This window comes from Herpailurus yagouaroundi, unplaced genomic scaffold (assembly GCF_014898765.1).
Source record: "Herpailurus yagouaroundi ecotype Mexico unplaced genomic scaffold, PumYag 210, whole genome shotgun sequence".
In the NCBI taxonomy this organism is placed as follows: Eukaryota; Metazoa; Chordata; class Mammalia; order Carnivora; family Felidae; genus Herpailurus; species Herpailurus yagouaroundi.
Window position 1 is genome coordinate 854368 of NW_024412441.1, and position 18742 is coordinate 873109.

The following is an 18742-nucleotide window of genomic DNA, read 5'->3' on the forward strand; positions in this document are numbered from 1 at the left end:
TTGCAAGATTTTTTTTTTTTTTTTAAGTAAACTCTATACCCAATGTGAGGCTCAAATCACAACCCCAAGGGGTGTCTGGGTGGCTCAGTCAGTTTAGCGTCCAACTTCAGCTCAGGTCATGATGTCAGAGTTCATGAGTTTGAGCCCCACGTCAGGCTCTGTGCTAACAGATCAGAGCCTGGAACCTGCTTCAGATTCTGTCTCCATCTCTCTCCACTCTTCCCCTGCTTGTGCTCCATCTCTCTCTCTCTCAAAAATAAATAAATATTAAAAAAAAAATCAAACTCACAACCTCAAGATCAAGAGTCATATGCTCCAACAACTGAGCCAGCCAGGTGCCCTGAAAATTGCAAATTCTTAAACCAGATAGTGCTATGATGAAGGCAAGTGGTTCAAGAAATTAGACTGATTGCATGAAAGCTTCCATGAAGAGGTTATTGCTGTGAAACAAGCATGAGCCTGAAACAAGCATGAGCCTGAATGTGGAAATGAAGTAAAGATGAAGAGGAAGGAAAACAGTCAAGAGACATTAGAAAAAATTATAGGCCTTGGTGACCAGCTCGTTATAGGGAATTAAGGAGAACCAAGGGGCAAAGAAAAGCCCCAACATTTTTTTTAAAGTTTATTTATTTATTTTTTTGAGACAGAGAGAGAGCGCACGCTCACAAGCAGGGCAGGGGCAGAGAGAGAGGGGAACAGAGGATCTGAAGCAGGTTCTGTGCTGACAGCAGGGAGCTGATGCGGGGCTTGAACTCACAAACCCCGAGATCATGACCTGAGCCAAAGGCAGATGCTTAACCAGTTGAGCCACCCAGGTGCCCCCAAAAGTCCCAAATTTTTAATCTGGAAAAGTGTTGATACAGCAGAAATTGCTGGCAAGAAAATGGAATATATAGATTAACTTTAAAAAATCAGAGGTGCCTGGCTGACTCAGTTGGAAGAGTATGTGACTCTTGATCTTGGGGTTGCGAGTTCAAGCCCTATGTTGGGTATAGAGATCACTTAAATAAAAAAAAAAATTTTTTTTTAATTATAAGAGGCACCTGGGTGGCTTTGGATCCTTTGTCTCCCCCTCTCTCAAAAATAAATGAACATTAAAAAAAAAAGGTAAATAGAGGTGCCCAGGTAGCTCAGCTGTTTAAGTGTCCGACTCTTGATCTTGGCTCAGGTCATGATCTCAAGGTTCGTTCGTGCATAGCCTGCTTGGGATCCTCTGTCCCCCTTTCTGCCCTCCCCTGATCTCTCTCTCTCTCAAAAATAAATAAACTTAAAAATATATGTAAATAGCTTGGAGTATGTCAGCAGACCCAGATCCTGCCATCATCAATTTCACCTATTGTCCCTCCTATCCAACATGAGTCCATGTACCACCATTTCTAAAGTAAACTTTAGGGGAAAGGGACAGTCCCTAAAGTAAAGACTGTAGCTCTGAGAAACCTGCCCACTCACCTATTTTCATTTAAGGAACTGAAACATAATGTTTGTGAACACCCAGAGAAATGAAATCTTAGTTCATGAAAACTCAAAAAAAGTCATACAACACTCATTTTAAAAATGCCTCTCTTGGGGCGCCTGGGTGGCGCAGTCGGTTAAACGTCCAACTTCAGCCAGGTCACGATCTCGCGGTCCGGGAGTTCGAGCCCCGCGTCAGGCTCTGGGCTGATGGCTCAGAGCCTGGAGCCTGTTTCTGATTCTGTGTGTGTCTCTCTCTCTCTGCCCCTCCCCCGTTCATGCTCTGTCTCTCTCTGTCCCAAAAATAAATAAACGTTGAAAAAAAAAATTTAAAAAAAAATGCCTCTCTTTAATCTCTATGTTTATATTGTTTAGGACCTATAGTATTATATATGCTAGTTTTGTGTGCATAGCACTGCTTGGAAATATGACACAGTGTTCTAATTTGGTTTCTGTAACAGTAGTAATATCTGATGTTTCACAAACATGAGATCCAATAATTACTTGCACAGATTTGGAATTAGCATTTTTCAGAACTGGTAATAAAGCCATCATCACCTTCAAGTCATATGATGTTTCTGATATGTCTCAACAGAGGATAGTTAAATTTTAGATTCTTTAAAGTTTTTTTTTTTTTTAATTTTTTTAGAGAGAGTACAGGAGTAGGGGAAAGGGGCAGAGGGAGAACCTCAAGCAGCCTCCACATTCAGCATGGAGCCTGACGTGGGGCTCAATCCCATCACTCTGGGATCATGGCTTAAGCCGAAATCAAGAGTCAGACTCTCAACCGACTGAGCCACCCAGGTGCCCTGAGGATAGTTAAATTTTAAGGTTGGAAGGAACTTTATAGATCATTTAGTTTAGACCCTCATTTTACACGTGAAGAAATTGCACAGAAAATTTAAGTAGTTTGTCCATCTTCATGCAGCTAATTAGTTGCTGAGTTGAGACTTGAAACTAGACCTCCAAACTCTTAGTTTGGGTCTTTTCCCCATTGTCATGTCACATTTTCAATTGTGATCTAAAACATAAAGCAATATGGGGTGCCTGGATGTCTCAGTCAGTTGTGTCCGGTTTCAGCTCAGGTCATGATCTCACGGTTTGTGGGTTCGAGCCTCACATCAGACTCTGCGCTCAGAGCCTGGAGCCTGCTTTGGATTGTCTCCCTTTCTCTCTGCCCCTCCCCCACTCACATTCTGTCTGTCTGTCTGTCTCTCAAAAATAAATAAACATTAATAACATTTTTTTAAACATAAAGCAATATAAAAATATTTGCTAGCTAACTAGCCACCATAATCTCACGAATAAAAATGCTAACATATGGAGTGCTTAGCATTCACAAGGCTTTGTATCTTTTAAGACCCTCATGCTTTTTTTCCCAAGAGTTATCAATTCACCATCTCTGTGAGAAAGTAAAAATAAGTCCTTTAACATGTTTTATTAAAGGCATTGACTGTGTCTTTTTCATCGTTTGTTTCCTCTAATGTTTAGGACATTACCCAGAGTATTGTAGATGCTCAGTAAATATCTAAAAATATAAATTCTTATACACTGAATCACTTCAGTATTGATATGACTGACAATATATCACACTGGACATTAAAAACTATTAAAAAAAAAAAAAAAGAGGCACAAGATTCAGCTCTCTGATTCCAAAGAGATAGGTAAGTAACTATGCCTACAGAGAAGCATAGTGGTGATTATAGTAAGACAAATACAAAATCATGGATTAATATAGTAAAAGCAAGTGGAGTCAACCAGTCAACACGTTTTAAAATAATATTCAAAGTCCTTTTTGTTAAAATTTTTATTTTAAAATTAGAGCATCAAAAACATACACATACATTTTAAAGAAGTATTGGAGAAAAGAAAAATGACTTGTAATTCTACCTCACTAATACAAATGCCACCAGTGTACATGTATGAGTATGTGTTTATGTGTTCCCTTCCAGAGCATTTTATTTTTTATTTTATTTTTTTATTTTTATTTTTTTTTAACTTTTTTTAACATTTATTTATTTTTGAGACAGAGAGAGACAGAGCATGAACAGGGGAAGAGCAGAGAGAGAGGGAGACACACAATCTGAAACAGGCTCCAGGCTCTGAGCTGTCAGCACAGAGCCCGACGCGGGGCTCGAACTCACTGACCGTGAGATCATGACCTGAGCCGAAGTCAGACGCCCAACCGACCAAGCCACCCAGGCGCCCCCCTTCCAGAGCATTTTAATGTTTATTTATTTTTGAGAGAGAGAGAGAGAGAGAGAGAGAGAGAGAGAGAGAGAGAGACAGAGCGTGAGCCAAGGAGGGGCTGAGAGAGAGGGAGATACAGAAACCCAAGCAGTTTCCAGGCCTGGATGCTTAACCAACTGAGCCACCCAGGTGCCCCCAGGGCATTTTATATGCAAACCTTGATATATTTCTTCTGCTATTACTTGATTATGGTAAAGAATTGAAGTAGAGAAAATGATACTCAATTAAAATAACCTTACTCCCACCCCTGTGCAAAAAATATCCAAGAGTAATGGTTTGGAGTATATCCTTACATAACTTTTTTTTAAAGTGACTTCTTTTTTTTTTTTTAAGTTTATATATTTATTTTGATAGAGAGAGAGAGAGAAAGTGCAAGCACGCACACGCGAGCAGGAGAGGGGCAGAGAGAGAGGGAGAGAATCCCAAGCAGACTCCTTGCTGTCAGCTCAGAGCCCAATGTGGGGCTCAATCCCATGAACTATGAGATCATGACCTGAGCTGAAATCAAGAGTTGGATGCTCAACCGACTGAGCCACCCAGGTATCCCATCCTTACATAACTCTTTTGTTTATTTATATAGCTACAATCATGAATACTATACATAAATAAAATATGGTAGCCTGTTTTTTTTTTTTTTTTACTGAATATTATACTATTCATATTTTCCTGTGTTGTTACATACTTTTTATACTAAGCTGTATAAGAAAGGAAGTTAGTTAGAGAAGGAATGTCCTAGGAAACTAGAAATACTGCCAAGGTTTGTAGGTCTTAATGAGGTTAAAAAACAGATTTTGTGTGACCATGGAGTGGGAAAGATGGAAAAATCAGAAATTATGATCGGAAGTTGTACTTTCTAAGTTATAGCATAAAAAAGGCTTGCTCTATTTGTTATCTAACAACTGAGATTGAAGACAAGCATAACTTTCATCTAATAATCTAATTGTTCTAAATATTTCATCTAATATTTATAGCAAACAATCAAAAACTCTAATGAAGTTCAAAATGTATTTAACCTAATTTTGGATATTCCAGGTGGAACTTTTTCATTTTTATGGATAACATATACACATTTATCTATGTTTAGTTATTATTAGGGGCACCTGAGTGGCTCAGTCAGTTGAGTCTCCAACTTTAGCTCAGGTCATGATCTCAGGGCTCATGAGTTCAAACCCCACGTTGGGCTTACTGCTGTCAGCACAGAGCCTGCTTCGGATCCTCTGTCCCCCTCTCTCTCTGTTCCTCCTCTGCTCATGCTCTCTCTCTCTCAATAGTAAATAAGCATTTTTAAAAAAGTGATAGATCAGTATCATAAATCATAAAATTATACTTTAATACTACTGAGTGTGTTTTGAATGCCTTTTTTGCCTTAAACTTTATATGATTTTGGTTGTATCATTTCTCTAAGTGGTTCTTTTTGGGGTCTGTGTATATGAATGAAAATTAAACTTAATAAATGTTGAATTAATCAATGATTAAGTACTTACTACATGCCAAACACTGTGCTAGGCCCTTGGAATGCAGAGGAAAAACTCTGTCTCAGTATCAAAGACCTTACAGCTAATCAGAGTTGAAATAGGAGGGACAGAATACAATAGAGCATGGAGTCTTGTCTCCTACTTTGATGAACCCAGAAGACCTCCCCTCCTATCCAGTGCTATATCATACTTTGTCACCTAGGCCTCAATAGGACTGTTTGTGCCCAAAGTATCACAGAATCTACCACGAATACAATTCCTTTATCTTTCAGCTCTAACCCCCTCCTCCACTGTGACTCCAAATTATCATCAGACTGATTATAGTGACAAATGCCATCACGTCTCCTTCACGTCTCCTCTACTGTCCTGGCTTTCCCAGGACAACCTCCTCTAACCAGAACACTTTCCTATTTCTGCAGCCACAAAACAAATTTCACCATATAAATGAACTCATGTTGGAGGAAGTGGAGAGTGAAAATGGCATCTAACTTCATTTTTAGCAATTGAGCTCTAATGAGAACACCCTGATAATTCATGAGAGAAAGCTCACCCTCTCTCAACAATGTGGAAGAGGGATTGGGGGAAGTGCAAGACCAGAGGCAGGTGACTGTTAGTTGTAATAGTTGTAATAACGATGGGGTGAGAAGATTAGTGCTTGATTTGAGGCAGTGGCTTGGGGGAAGGGATGTTTGGGAGATGTAGGTAAAGAGCATTGCCAGTTTTCTGCTTTGAGCAACTCTTCATTGTGGAGCCATTCGATGATCTAAGAACTCCAGGGAAGGGGAATCTCTCTCTTTGTACTACGGTAAATCCACACATTAAAAGCCCCTCCATCCATCATTCGTTCTCCTCTTCTCCCTTATTAACAGAGCCTTGATTTTGTTTGGCTAATCTACCCTGCTATAAATGCCACCTTCGTCTTTAACTCAATCTTGATAATTCCATTCTTGAGCCAGAGAGTGGGTTAGGAATTGGCAAATGATTCAATTCTGACTGATACAAGAGGGGGAATTTGCTGGGGAGATTCTGGAATACATTTTTTCATTAATGAAAAGAGGTACCCAGGAATTCACTGGACTTTGCTGTGTCTGTATGTGACAAGTAAACTATAGGAGCCATTTTAAGACCATGAATTAAAAATAAAAGCAAAATGCTAAAGATGTTAGAGCAGAAAGATTTAGAAGGGATCTGATTTTTTTGATGACATGGTTAGTTACTGAGTTGGAATCATCTCACCTCAGATTCCTTGTTTTTGTTTTTGTTTTTTGAGAGACAGAGAGAGAGAGAGAGAGCTCAGGAGAGAGGCAGAGGGTGAGGGAGAGAGAGAGTCTTAATCAGGCTCCACACCCAGCATGGAGTCCAACTCAGGACCTGATCTCAAAACCATAAGGTTCAGGACCTGAGCTGAAATCAAGAGTCCAACACTTAACCTACTGAGCCACCCAGGTGCCCCTCAGACTCTTTGTATTATAAAATACGAGATAACAAATATTCCCTTATGATTTAAGTCGGTTGAGTTGAGATTCCTACTTGTAGCCCAGAATGATTTAAGAAATATAGAACCGTCCCTAAAAGAGAATTCTAGCTAGGCTTGTAATCACTTGGGAATAAGATCTTTGGGGCTAGATCCTCAATAATCCAACCAATGGCCAAGAGCAGTTCACTACTGGGAAGGTGAACCAACTCTTTGAGGCCTGAGATCTTGGAAAATGGACTCCATTCAAATATGTATCTCTTTAAAGTGGGCATTTAATTCTATCAATATTGAGACACAGTACTTTTATTTTCACTTCCTGTATTATACTTACAGTTACTGTATGCATACTGTTGCTTAAGACCACTGGCAGATTCAGAAATAGAACAGATTGCTGGGGCCAGAATGAAGTTTACAACTTTGACAAAACCCTTTGACAAAGAGTACAGGAAATAAAAATCAACCAAACAGGAAGTAAGCAGAGTAGAACAGAACAGCCGGAAACATTTGAACCTGGCACAAAATTTAATCTATGTGCAGGACACATAAGTACCAAGCAAAAATTTAAAGCTGAAATCTTTAATTTGTGGACAGTTTGAGGGGATCATGAAAGAGGGAAGGAAACACAGGAAGTAAAAGGAAGAGAGAAATAATATGTCTCGGCAGAGTAATTATTACATAAACCAAAGAATGTCTTCTGCATAAAGAATGGCAGTTTATAACATTTCCACAAATTCCTTGACTCTTCTCCCATGAAGAGGTGGGTTCTGTGGTTCCTCTCTTTGAATGTGGGCCACCAACCTTAATGATTGGTTGACCAGTAAATTATGGCAGAAGTACATTATGTGACTTTCCAGGCTAGGTCATAACAAGTGGAGCAAATTCTACCAGATTTGTTGGACAGCCATGAGCCACTGTGTAAGAAGCCTAATCACCCTGAGGTCACCATGCTGAGAGGAAGCACAAGCTAACCCATGCAGACAGACCATGTGAAGAGCCCTCCTGACATGGTGAAAGAGAGATGCCCAGGCGTCCTACACTCTCCCAATGCCCACTCTTCCAGCTCCTGCAACTATACAAGAAATCCTAGGGCAGAACCACCCAGTGGAGCTCTTCCTGAATTCCTGACCCTCAGAAACCTTGTGAGTTAATAAAATGATTATTGTTTTAAGCCAGTGAGCTTTGGGGTGGCTTGTAATGCAGCAATAGATAACCAGAACAATAGATGAGTTGATTTCAATGCTATGGCTCTTTATTAAGTAAGGAGAGAACCCAAGGGCCCATTAGAAGTCATTAGAGCTAATTACCATGACAAGCCAGGAGAAGTGGTGCTTTCCTGTCAAAAGGACCTGTTACCAATAATAAAAGCAAATAATTAGTGAGACCAAGTTACAGTTTTAAAAAATATTGACTCTGAAAGAATTTTGTTTTAATTCATATGAAATGTTTAAAGATTATGCCATATCTCTCAAAGGTAATTTGTATAAGTAATTTTCTTTTCACCACTTTTTATTCCTACTTCAGAGATTCAAATTCCAGTAGTTCCTCTGTATCTGCAGTTATCTGTGGAGGATATGTCCTTAGACCCCCCCAATGGAGGCCTGCAACCATGGGTAGTCCTGAATCATATATACACTATGTTCTTTCCTATACATGCATACCTATGATAAAATTTAATTTATATAATGGGCACAGTAAGAGTCTAACAAAAATAAAGAATAATGTAATAGAACAAGTACAATATACTGTAATAAAAGTTATGTGAATGTGGTCTCTCAAAACAGCTTAAGTGGGTACTCAACCTTCTTGTGGTGACGTGAGATGATAAAATGTCTATGTGATGAGATGAAGTGAAAATTTTGAGGCGTTGTGACTTAGCATTAGGCTACTATTTTTCCTTCTGACCATAGGTCAGAGGGAGGATTATCTGCTTACAGACCAAGGTTGAGCATGGGTAACTGAAACCATGGCAGACAAAACTGCAGATAGCGAGGGAGGGGGGAGAACTACTGTACCAGCAAACTAGGACAGATAGTTGGGCTGATTCCTAACCTGTCAACTCAGCAACTCAAAAAGCTACAAGCTAGGAGGTTTAGTATCCCTATCCACTGGGTTCGTTTCCTGACCTTAGGACGTTTAGTCACAGAACATTTCTGGAAGGGAAAGTCCGGGACATTTTTAGTCTATATAGGACATGTAGCCAGTGGGGCCATATCTGTGGGCTGTATTTCAGGATAGGAAAGATTTATGTCAGAGAAGTCAAAGCCTCCTACGGCTCACACTTCTGGTACTAGTTCTTGTTTTAAAGTACCGAAAAAAAAAAAAAAGAAATAAAAATTAAGATCAGCCAAAGCAAATGTAGAAAAGTAACATGGAACAGAATATAATGAAACAGGGTGCTGTCGAAAAAAACCACCAGACGCCGAATAGAAGGGAGGCAAGATTTTATTCACGGCCAGGCCAAACCTGATCTCCTAATCTTAAGGAGGAAAGTGCAGAGAATGGCCCCGAACAAAGGCAGCAGTGAGTTTATATGGATTTTAGCAAGTCAGCATACGTCATTATTTGGTTAACCAATTACAATTTACAACATTTCATGGTAGCCAATTACACTGTGACACACAGACGTTAGTTTTGGCAGGAACCTATCAATTTAAAGGTCTTTGTCCTAAGAGGGTTTAAAATGACCAATCATAGTTAGACACCTGAGATTCTGTAGGGCCCCAAGTACATGACTTTTTACATGTTGGTCTTGCCTAGGCCAGATCTTGGCAGAGAGGGTGGGGGAGCATTTTGCATCCTAATTTATCTATTTAGCAAGCAGGCGAGGTCACAGAAGCGAGATAGGGCCATTAGTAATTTCTGATAAACCTAATAGAGAACTACATAAGCCTTTTATCTCAACTATTCACGAAAGGTGAGTTTAAGCCGAACTTATATACAATTATATATACAATTAGCGTTCTGATATCTTATAAGTTGACCTATTACATATAAAATGACCAGAATAGGCAAATCTGTAGTGACTGAAAGTTGACTAGGTGTTCCCTAGGGTTGGAGGCAGGAGGCTAGGGGGACCTGGGGACTGAATGATTGTGGTGATGATTACAAACTCTGAATATACGAAAAGCCTTTGCATTGTTATTTTATTTTATTTTATTTTATTTTATTTTATTTTATTTTATTTTATATTATATTTTTATTTTAGAGAGAGAGCAGGCAGGGGAGAGGGGCAGAGGGAGAGAGAGGGAGAGAGAGAGAATCTCAAGCAGTCTCCATGTTCAGTGCAGAGCCTGATGCAGGGCTCCATCCCACAAGCCTGGGATCATGACCTGAGCCCAAATCAAGAACTGGATGCTCAGCTGACTGAGTCACCCAGGTGCTCCTGCATTGTATACTTTAAATGGGTGAATTATATCTCAACGAAGCTATTATATATAAAAAAAAAAAAACATGAGAAAAAAGTTTATGTAAAATAAACACATTAAAATCAATCCTCTTGATCACAACTAAACTGTTTTTACTGATGCTTAGAAATCCCCTTGGCTAAATGAGAAGATAATGCTGAGATTCTTCTAGGGCAGTGTTTAGCACGCTTTTATTCTTTTTCAAACTTTAGCAAACTTTTATTCTTTTTCAAACTTTTTCTGTAAAAGGCCAGACAGAAATTATTTCAGGCTTTCTTTGCAGGCCAAGAGGCAAAATGGTGGATAGTATGTAGCTACTCATATAATGAAAGAGAAAACAGATTTCTGCACATTTTAAAATGATGAAATTAAAAATATAATAATTGAGCAGAATTTTTGTGTCATATAGGTCTATTAATGAAAATAATTCTTTTTTGGAGATAACATTTCATTTAACTGAGGTTCAAAGTTGATATTCTCTATCATCAAATTGATAACAAATGTTCCGAGAAAAAAAGTTCTTAGTTCTTGGGCCATATAAAAACAGGCAGTGAGCTGGATTTGGCCCATAGGTCAAATTTTTGACAATTCCTGCTTTAGAGACCTATATTTCTAAAGTCTGGCTTATTCGTTTCCTAGGGCTTCTGTAACAAAGTACCACAAACTGGGTAGCTTAAAACAACACAAATTTATTACCTCACAGTTCTGGAGGCTAGAAATCTGAAATCAATATTGCAGGGCCATGCTCCCTCCAAAGGCTCTGGGGGAGAATACTTCCTTATCTCTTCCAGCATCTGGTAGCCCTAGGTGTTCCTTGGGCAATACCACTCTAATCCCTGCCTCTGTCTTCACGTGGCCATCTTCCCTCTGTATCTGTCTGTATTTCTTCTCCTGTTCTTATAGGGACACCAGTCATACTCTAATTCAGTGTGACCTTATTTAACTAGATACACTTGCAACGACCCTATTTTCAAATAAGATCACATTCACTGGTATTGGGGGTTGGGACTTGGACATATCTTTTTGGGGGGAACACAATTTAACCCATAACAGCAGAGGACTTGACAGAGAGCTCTGGAGGATCCTAGGGTCAAAGGTCTTCCTTGCATTTGTAAAACTGGAGCATGTAGCACTACCCTTCTTGATGACCACAGCTCCAAACACTTGGACACTATTTTTTGTTTTGTTTTGTTTTAAGGCCCCTAGATACTAGTTAAGTGCTTTCATTAAAAAATATGTCACTTGATGGACACCTAGGTGGTTCTGTTAAGTGTCTAACTTTTGATTTCAGCTCAGGTCATGATCTCACAGTGGCAGGGTCTAGCCCCACATAGAGCTCTCTGCTGAGCATGGAGCCTGCTCAAGATTCTCTCTCTCTCTCTCTCTCTCTCTCAAAAGAAAAAAAAGAAAAGAAAAGAAAAGAAAAGAAAAGAAAAAAGAAAAGAAAAGAAAAATATGTCACTTGGGATGACTGGTTGGCTCAGTCAGTGAAGCATGTGACTCCTGATTTCTAGGTCATGAGTTTGAGTCCCATGCTGGACCTAGAGCTTACTTAAAAAAATAAAGACAAAAAAAAAATGTCACTTACTATTAGCAAAAGGACTAGAATTCATTCTATACTAGAATGAATGTTTCTTAGCTATTTTGAACTTCCTGGAAGCTTCACGATACATCCGAGACTAGAAAGTGGGAAAATTTTTGTCTCTTTAGTGTGTTTATACCTTAAAACCTTTAAAAAAAGGTATTATTATGGTCCAGTCAAGAGTTAATGGTGTCTTATACCAAGGTTGTAGCAAATGGAAAGAGGGTCTTCAGTATTTGAAAGTTTGTGCATTTAAGGGTGAAGAAGGTGTCAAGAATGACTTTCTGGTTTCCAGCAACTGGGAAGAGAGTAGAATGAAATAAGGAACATTGGAAGTTTGGGGTAGAAAGATGTAGATCTTGAGTTTGTCATGGATATGTTTGTTCTGAGCAGCTTGCTAAACAATACAGTTTTCTATATGGAGCTGAAACTGGAGATATAATTTGAGAATGGTTGTTGGGATTTAAGGGGACCCATGAATAATGCTCCCTATCTTATGAGTTCAGAGCAACAGACAAAATCCCAGCTTTTTAATTGGTTAAATTGTATTGTACAATACAGCTTTGATCAGTAGACAAAACAAGGCTTTAAAAAAATTTTTTTTTTACATTTCTTTATTTAGAGACAGAGCACAAGTGGGGGAAGGGCAGAGAGAGAATGAGACACAGAATCCAAAGCAGGCTCCAGGCCCCAAGCTTTCAGCACAGAGCCCAATGTGGGGCTCGAACCCACAAACAGTGAGATCATGACCTGAGCCGAAGTAGGATGCCCAACCGACTGAGCCACCCAGGAGCCCCAAAACTGGGCTTTTTAATATCCTCCCCCTGAATTTAACCTATTGGCCTCCAACAGCAAACCTCCATATTGCAGAAACAGAGCCTGGCCTAATAAGATTGTGTCATGTGAGAAAAAGGACTGTGTTCCTGCTGCAGGGGCGACAGATCTATACAGAAAGAGAGAAAGAGAGAAGAGGAGAGACACCCAAGCTGTGTGTGAGTCACTCCTCCTGGGGGAAGGACTGAGTATTTCAGCAGGAAACAAATGGTATACTCACAGAGGTAATTGAGGGGAATATAGCAAAGGGATTATTAACTGAGGCGTGGGCAAGATTAATGGAACCAACAAGGGATGTAGAAACATCCAGGAACTATGTACAGGGAAATTCTAGTGGGGATCAGGGAAGGGAGCTCTTACCAGAACTCAGCAAGAGCTCTAGCTAAGGAAGAGATGCCGTCCAACAGGAATGTGGCTGAGGAAAGGAGCCAGTGCCAAAACTGTCTCTGACTGCCCCGGGGTGAGGTTAGGCTGTGGGGAAAGATAAATATCCTGCCTACTTGCTCTTCCCACCGTCTGAACTCCGTCCCATTGACCCACAGGAAACTAGTGGACTATAATGACCGGGGAATGCAGTGTGTAGCAGTCAGCCTGCCCAGGCACAGAGGGCGGAAAAGGGTGGGGAATAGGCAATCAGAAAATAACCAGCATGGGGGCTCCTGGGTGGCTCAGTCGGTTAAGCATCTGAGTTCGGCTCAGGTCGTGATCTCATGGGTCATTGAGTTTGAGCCCCGCATCGGGGTTCCGGGCTCTCTGGGATTCTCTCTCTCTCCTGCTCTCTCTTTCTCTGCCTGCCTTAAAATAAATAAGTAAACTTAAAAACATAACCAGCATGTTGTTAGTAAGGGCTAGAGAGAGGGCAAGAGGTGTCACTGTACAGTTCAGTCCTGGCAGTGAACTTCCCTGAGGTGAGGATTAGAAACCTGTTGTTCTGCTCCCACCTTTAGGAGGCTAACCTCTATAAGTGCACCCTACCATCCACTGCTCCTTTGGGTCCCTCCTTCAACCATTGCTGGGTAGTTTAGCCTTTACTCCAAGAAGGCTCTGAAATGGAAGGCTCTTTAAATGCCCACTGCACCTAGCGTGAAAAGAAAATGACTATCCTCATTTTTCACCTAGGGTGAAAAGAAAATTCCTATCTCATATTTGCTCAGCTGTTTTGTCCAACAGGTTTACCAGCAGATATGCAATGGGATCAAATGACAATATAAATATATGACAATGTGATGTTTGACAGTGATGCAATACCAATGAAATGGAAATGTCCCAAATAACCTTTTGCCATTACATTGTTTCAGTAATACTAAGATGTGAAACATTTTTTTTTTTTCACATTTTAACCTCTCTAAAATTGGGAGTCATATTATAGTCTCATCCACCAGGCAGCTGTTATGATGGTGGTGTCATCACCTGCCATATGCATCAAACCTGGCAGAATGGATATCAGCAACTTAGAAGAAAACCCAGCAGATAGAGCAGAGCACTGTTATAAAATGCTCCATCACCAGTGCTCTTGATGGCACAGAGAGTGACACCATCAGATATTACATGGGCCACTCTGATTTTGAAAGTGGCTCAGCCGTAGAGACACAAGGTAAATTAGCGGTTGCAGGGGTAGGAGTGTGGGGAGAGTGGACTGGAGAATGACTGCTTATGGGCACAGGGTTTCCTTTTGGGGTGATAGAAATGTTCTGGCATGGGTAATGGTGACAGTGGACAACTTTGTGAATACACAAAAGACCATTGAATTGTATACTTTAAAATGGTGAATTTTGTGGTATATGAATGATATCTCAATTTTTTTAAAAAGTGACTCAACATATTGGGGGAAGCTAGGTAATGGATATACTACTTTTGTGCTATGTTTGCAAGTTATTCTGCATCCAAAGTTATTTCACAATAAAAAGCTTGAAGGGGCACCTGGGTGGCTCATTCGGTTAAGTGTCTGACTTCAGATCAGGTCATGATCTCACTGCTCATGAGTTTGAGCCCCGCGTTGGGCTCTGTGCTGCCAGCTCAGAGCCTGGAGCCTGCCTGGATTCTGTGTTTCCTTCTCTCTCTGCTCCTCCCCTGCTTGCACTCTGTTTCTCTCTCTCTCTCTCTCAAAAATAAATAAACATTAAAAAAAAATTTTTAAGCTTGAAAAAATTTGGAGGGGGGAATACTATATAAAATGGAGGTCTTATTTAAAAAATCTGTATGCCTGGGTGTCTGGGTGCCTGGGTGGCTCAGTCAGTTAAGCATATGACTCTTGATTTAGGCTCAGGTTATGATCCCAGGGTCATGGGATTGAGCTCCATGTTGAGCCACACATGGGCAGCTCAGAGCCTGCTTGAGATTCTCTCCCTCTCTCTTAGCCGGTCCCCTGCACTCATTTGCAAGTGTGTGTTCTCTCTCTCTTTCTCTCTTTCAAAATAAATAAACTTTAAAAAGAAATTTAAAATTTTTTAAAATGAAAAAAAATCTGTATGCAGAGTATGTTATAGACTTGTGTGAACCCTTAAGAAAAAAGTGAAAAGATATTCAATAAAAGCTCTTTTCCAACTCTGAAAACAAACATGATTCAGAATATTTGGATTCTGAATATAAAGAGCTTCTAAGAATACTTTAAGTTATTTTGCTCATATTTTCCTTTTTATGTATGCACAAGAACAACATATGGTAAAAATCTATGTCTAAGTCAGTCTAAAAGAGCTTGTTAAGTAAGTATAAAATCAACATTTTAAGTGACAAGTGTTGTGTTAAAGTTTAAATTGGCAGTTTCTCCCCCTTTCTTGGTGGTATTTCGATGTTATGAAATATAGTGTTCCGTTCCCAAAGAAGAATAAAAGCTCCCAAACCAAATCTCCTTGCTCTTGTAAGATAAAGAGCAGCTATGGAAGTACACAGCTATCTGGTACACAGACTTGTTCTGGTCAGCCTCAGCCCAGGGGCTTCACTCAGTGCTTGGGAAGTGAGGGGTCCCTCCATGGCTGCATCCAAAGTCTCTTATATATTCCACTTTTGGAGTCCAAAGGGTTACAGGACATAGAAGGCTCCCCCAGCACCAGCCCCACCCACACGTGAGAAACTTAGAAAACGTGAGCAAATCTGCCCGGCCCTGTAGCATTTAGACCAGCTGTGTCAGCCCTGATTCTGGGTTGTGAGCTGTAGAAACTGACTCTGCCTGATGTAAGTAGAGAAGGAATTGATTGACAGTTCTTTGGAAAGGTGGGGAAATTGCAGGGAAGACTGGAAAACCTGGCTTTGAGTAGTGTGACCTGTGAAGTGTCCCCATGAAGGCACTGTTGACGGGAGCAGAGCTTTGCACCCACTTTCATGGGGAGTTCTCTGCCAGGCCCACATCTGTACATCACTGACTTCGGATTCAAAGTTCTGGGCCTTGGTCACATGGCCACACCCTTGCCATGTGGCTGTAGGGAAGCTGGGAAATTGTGTAAATGGCATTTTCTGCTTCTATAAAAGGAGATAGACTCTGCCTCCCATCAAGACTCTTAGGGAGGGGGGAGAGGTCAGCAGATGATGGGCAGCCAAAATCATGATGAATATCTACTTCAATCAAAATAAAGTTCTTTTTTTTTTTTTTAAGTTTATTTATTTATTTTGAGAGAGAGAGAAAGCATGAGTAGGGGAGGGACAGAGAGAGGGAAAGAGAGAGAGAATCCCAAGCAGGCTCTGCACTGTCAGTATAGAGCCTGATGTGGGGCTCGAACTCATGAACTACAGGGCCATGTCCAGGGCTGAAGTCGGATGCTTAACTGACCAAGCCACCCAGGTGCCCCAAAATCCAGTTCTTAGAATCCCAGAACAGACACATAGTACTGGCACCAGCTGAAAGCCCTGACAGAGTATAGCAATATCTGAGGGAAGAAAGGAAAACTGAGAAAACACGAAAGAGTGAAATAAAATCTTGCCGATATCAGGCTTATCTTGCATGCATCTCAGTCTGTATGGGAGTTTTCTATAGTTCTTGACCTGTGGACTTCTTAGTGTTGGGAGAAGTCTTTCATCAAGAGGTTAATTATGGCCTGGGTTTACCATATCATATCCAGAAATTGTAACCTTTTCACCCCCTTGAAAAATTTAGTAATTTTTAATGATGCTCCAAAATTTACTAGAGGCTCCTTTCTTCCCCATTCTGCATATTTTAAAATCCCTAATTTCTATTTCCCCTTATCTCTGTCAAACCAAGGACACAGCCACATTTCTTCTTATGAGCAATCATTGCAATGGTATACTGATAAGCAGGCTCTCTGGAGGGAAGAAAAAAGAAAGAGATCCTGATTTATAGCATTTGCCAATTTCCTCGGTGTAAGTACTCCTACCATGGAAGATTTCAAGCTACCAAAGCTGTGCCTTGCAAAATCCCTGAATATTTAGCAGCTTTCCTGAGCCCCTAAAAGCCGCTGCCTCTTTCCTGGAATGTCTCTACTACCTGCCTCCTGAAGTAGTTTTCCTACTTATTTAATCTGGACAATCATTCATAGTGGATTTCTCAACCAGAGCTGCTGTTGAATATATGTTCCATGAGGGCAGAGGTCTTTGTTCAAGCTGTCTTCCCAGAACCTAGGACATACCTGGCACATGGAGGGTCTCAGCACATATTTGTGGTGATGGTTCTGAGGATCTTCTCTGAGGCTGGTGAGGACAACCCCCTCTGCCATGTGCTAGTCCACAGAGCATTGCCTTTCTCTCAGGTATTAAAGCTGTGTCAAAGGCAGCAGAGACTGTCCTGTCTTTTTCTGCGAAGTGCGACACATCTCTCATTTATCCATTTGCCTCTGTCATTCCACTTCTCTTTTTAGGAAGACTCAGCCATGTTTTTAACATTTTAACTTGCTTCTTAAGTTGATCATTTCCTTCCTTATCATGTCAGCCAAGCACTGTACTGATTAGTGTTTTCCTCTTTCTTTCCCTTTGCTTTTGAATCAAGACATTTGTTTTCCTGATACATTCCTTAGATTCTGTCTTGTGGGGTCCACCACAGTGAAAAATTTGAAGTTATGAGGTTTTGAGTCTGCCAGAAACATGGCTGATGATACTGGTCTTGTCCTCCTTTATTTATTCTTCGTGGGTGGGTGTTCTTTCATGGCTGTCGATACTAGCCTAGATGGGTATCTAACCTAGGCTGGGACTCTATCTACCACTGCCCTGGCTGGTTTGCATGCAGTTCATTTCATCTTCCTGTGCCTTTCCTGAAAACCCTCCTCCAGAAGTTCCCGGGTATGTTCCCTCAAGGCACATGCCACGTCTGAATCGTCTCCTATAATAATTGAGCCACTGGAAAGCTCACTGGTAATGCTAGAAGCATTCTGGGCCCATCTTCCCAGACCTCTCTCCTCAAATCTGGCCACAGTTGCATGACTACCTGTCATAACTGTGGCAATCTTTAAAAGGTGATTCCCCAATTAAACTTATTGTTGACTCCTTATCTGACCTTTTAAGAGGGCACTTCTCAAGAGCTTCCTGGAACTGTACTCCCTGGTTGGGGGTGGCAGGGTCTAGATTATTCCAGTCTGTTCTCTGAAATTTTACCTCCTTCTATTAGAAGTTTTTGGATCCTATTTAGTCAACCTTTCTGGTCTAGTAATAACCTAAACAAAAAGTTTCTAACACCTTCCTTGAGAGTTGTTAGGTCCAGGCATATCTTATTTCACCTTTCTTTCCTTTTTTTTTCTTTTAAGGTTTATTTTATTTTTGAGAGAGAGAGGAGAGAGCATGCATACAAGTGGGGGAGGGGCAGAGAGAGGGAGACAGAGGATCAGAAGCAGGCTCTGTGCTGACAGAAGAGAACCTGACACAGGGCTCAGGCCCACAAACCTAGAGATCATGGCCTGAGCCAAAATCGGATGCTCTACTGACAGAGCCACCCAGGTGCCCCTTATTTCACCTTTCATATTGGACTAGCCTGACCTCCATGATCAAAACATGTCTCTTAAGGAAATCCTTCTCTCTACATGGCAGTGGTGGTAAGGCCCAGTACTGGATGATCAGAATAGACACTGCCTGCAAACAACCCAGGCGTGTCTCTGGCTGAACTTCAGTCTTCCCCTGCTGACTGCCACCTCCATTATCATCCTGGCTCCTTTATTTATCCTTCTCTCTCCAACTGCTCTGATTCTGGCTTCAAGATCAAAATTTTGTTAAAGAAAAAAATTATTCATACCTCATGTTAGAGACTGAATGGTAAGGCAGACTTTATTTAGGTGTAGGGACCACTGCAACAGGGTTTTGCAGTAGGGGAGAGAGATTGGGCTCTATTCAGAAT